The sequence below is a fragment of the Alligator sinensis genome, unplaced genomic scaffold (genome assembly GCF_000455745.1).
Source record: "Alligator sinensis unplaced genomic scaffold, ASM45574v1 scaffold1810_1, whole genome shotgun sequence".
Lineage (NCBI taxonomy): Eukaryota > Metazoa > Chordata > Crocodylia > Alligatoridae > Alligator > Alligator sinensis.
In genome coordinates, this window is record NW_005843465.1 from 1 (window position 1) to 3,228 (window position 3,228).

The window sequence follows — 3,228 nt, forward strand, 5'->3', positions numbered from 1 at the left end:
AGCGGGCCAGCAGTGGCGGTAGTCCCCCCGTGGCCCAACACAGAAGGGCGGAGTCACTGAAAGATGGACTCCAGAAGAGGCACTCCTGTCACAGACCTGAATCTCTTCAGGCTCCACAAAAAGATGACTAAGAAGGGATGTTGTGGCCATCTACAGATTCATCAGGGGACAGGCAGGAAGGAATAGGGGATACTCTGTTTACCAGGGCACCTCTTGGTGTTCCTAGGAACAACGGCCATAAAGTGATGGAGAGCCAATTTAGATTAGACATTAGGAAACATTTCTTTACAGTGAGGGTTGCCAAAATTTAGAAGGGGCTTCCAAGGGAGGTGGTGCTCTCCCCTACCTTGGAGGTCTTTAAGAGGAGACAGGACAACCACCTAGCTGAGATCAGCGCTTTTTCCTGCCCAGGGCAGGGGGTCGGAGTCCCTTCCAACCCTAAAACTCTATGAAACCTATTAAATCTCTTTCACATTCATAAAACAAACCTAGCCTTCCTGAGCATCTTGACAGTGCATCTAATGCTTCACTTACACTTCTTTCATCACCTGAGTTCGTGTTCACCTGAAGTAACACTGCTTGCTGGAGTTAAAAACAGGCTCCAGGGCGCTGAAATAGGAGCTCCATTACCAGGAGACACTAGCAGACAGCTGAATGGCTGGAAAAAAGATAGGCTAATTAATGGCACATCAAGGCCATTAAGAAATGAAAGAGTCACTACCACCTGTGGAATTAAATGTGATATCCCCTGCCAGGCGATCGTTGTTAAACTTTGGGTAGACCAGGAATCAAAGCGGGGTTCAACCACACCACCTTCTCCCTAGATCTGCCCCTGTAGTTGGTGAGGGAGCTTCTTGCTTATAACTTTCAACTGGAATTGCCTGCATGGGGAGCTGGGGTGAACCAGGGACATCACTGGCTGCAGCAGGTAGTTCCCATCTTCCTATACCTGCTCCCTCCTCACTGCCTCCACACCTCCCCCGTATCCCCTTTGGCCTGTGGAGTGAAAAAAATCTTACTGTGCTGTAAAGTACAAGTGGAGTCTAAAACCCCACAGCATCCCAGGCAGAGGATAGTAGACCCAGGGCTCTCTTTGAATTTGGGACTGTATTTTTTTAGAAACCACTTTGTTTTTTTCAGTTTATTAGTTTGGATTTTGCTTTCCACCTCATGTAGAAGACTATAAGTTTACTTCCTTAAGAGCCTAAGGGATTGTTCTCTACACCAAGCATTTTGAAACTTTGTATAGCCAGAACTGAACATTTCATTGCATTGAGAAAGAACTTAAACAAAGACAGATGCTGTGAGCAGGACTTGAATCTGCGTGGGGGAAACCTCATTGGATTTCAAGTCCAACACCTTAACCTCTCGGCCATCACAGCCAGGTCTTGTAGTATGGGACTCTAACTCATGGAAAAGAGAAAGACCAGAAGACAGAGCGGAAGACAGCAGCGATGACAATGAATGATGAAGAAAAGCCTCGCTCCAAGTCCAGAATCTGGAAACAAAATCTATCACTGTGGCCATGGAGCAACTTCACATCCATTTGGTTACCCGGGCAGCAATCTTGCTGTCCTCAACCAGAGACGCTGCTTCTCATGAGGGCAAAGACAGAGCTCTCTGCTGTCATTTCACTTCAGTGCTCTCTCAGACCAGGCTGTCAAGCATCCAGAAAACCTCTGCTTCGTTTGCCCAGATATTTGTTGGACTCCAACAGCAGGTGAACATGTGAAATTTCTTCCTGTTGCACCTGAAGACACCCAAGGAGAGACAGGGCCCTGGACGTGTGGAGGGAAGAGGAGCTAAAGGAGCTGGGCAAGGGAGAGCATGTCTAGGTCAGAGTTTCTCAACGGTGGGGAATGATGAGATCCTGTGGACGGTGCCTTGCTGCCCCCACTGCCAGGTGGCACCCTCACAGGATCTGAACAACTCCAGGAGAAACACCTGAGCCCACTATGATTTGGAGACGCAGCCTTCAGAGGTGGGGTCATGTGCAATGACATTGCACCATAGGATCACAAACAATGGTTTTCTTGTTCCCTGTGGTTCTCCAGACCTCTCTGGAAGCGTGTGTCCTGTTTCCTGTCCCTCCCAACTTCCACAAAGCCTGGTTGGCCCTTAAAGGCGATTTCAGGGTACGTGGGTTTCTTCTGACAGCCTCTGTTCTTCTGCAAAATTAGTCTTCTTCAATGGAGTGAATGAGGAAGCAATCTTTACTGCAAGTCTCCAATCATGAATACTTTTAGCAAATCTTGGAGTATTGCTAGCCAATACAGAATCACATACACAAATACACATACGTGCATTTCATACGTGTATAGACTTCACGATCTAAGTAGAAATAAGCAGTCTTACAAACTAAAATCTTTACGTAAAATCTTTACATCTTCAAAAATCGAAAAATTCTAGAGCCGCCCAGCTTGTTGGGGACGTGTTACTCACATTTGGAGAGAGGAAAGGATTTCTTAGGGCGATATCTTACGTTGGAACAACTTCACAGCTGAGACAGAGGGAAACCACCTTTTGAGTCTTTAGACAATCTTCCTTAGAGCAAGAATATCCTGCATTGGAAAGATTATCTAGCTCTATCCCAACTATGCAGCAGGTCTCGAGAGACAGAGCACCCTGAGAGATCCTTGCCTCCCACATCATCTCTCTACCGTCACGGCTACATCACTCTTACACTATGATATCTGAAGACTAAGTACTAAGAGGCATTAGATCTTCACTTAGGTTTGCAGGTGGGAACCTCAACAAAGGACACCAGAGGGTGTCATATCACAGGGAATGGATCCCTTTTCCATCCCACTCCTTTTATCCTCCTTTCATCCAGCATTACCAGACAGACCTTTGCCAAATTGGGGGACAAAGGGGATGATCTTGCATCATCCTGTTGGTTGAGATAGAGGATGCTAACCTGAACACTTAATTAACATTTCAAGTCCTAACACTGGCTCCTCTTTTAAAGATACCTCTTTTACCCCTGACTCAGTTTCTATTCTACTTCCCTTTGCCTCATTTCCTAATATGGCCTAACTTACATATAACACAGCTAAAAGCTGACAAGAGCTGGTATAGTGCAGCTGACAGGATTGTGGCTGAAGAGAAAGGTCTTTGCCCTCACACCCTATTCATCAGTCTTTACTTTCCCCTCCCTGCCTTCAATGCAAACAGGCAGAGCCTCTTCCCACCCCACACCATGGAGGGACACCACGAGCCGAGCAGCCA

The 3,228-nt window shown here is 46.7% G+C and overlaps 1 non-coding gene across 1 annotated transcript; it reads right to left on the reverse strand.

Moving 5' to 3' along the window:
- Positions 1 to 1,299: 1,299 nt before the first annotated feature.
- On the reverse strand, positions 1,300 to 1,382 carry TRNAS-UGA. The gene has a single exon. It is a non-coding gene; the product is annotated as a tRNA-Ser (tRNA).
- Between the last annotated feature and the right edge of the window lie 1,846 nt (positions 1,383 to 3,228).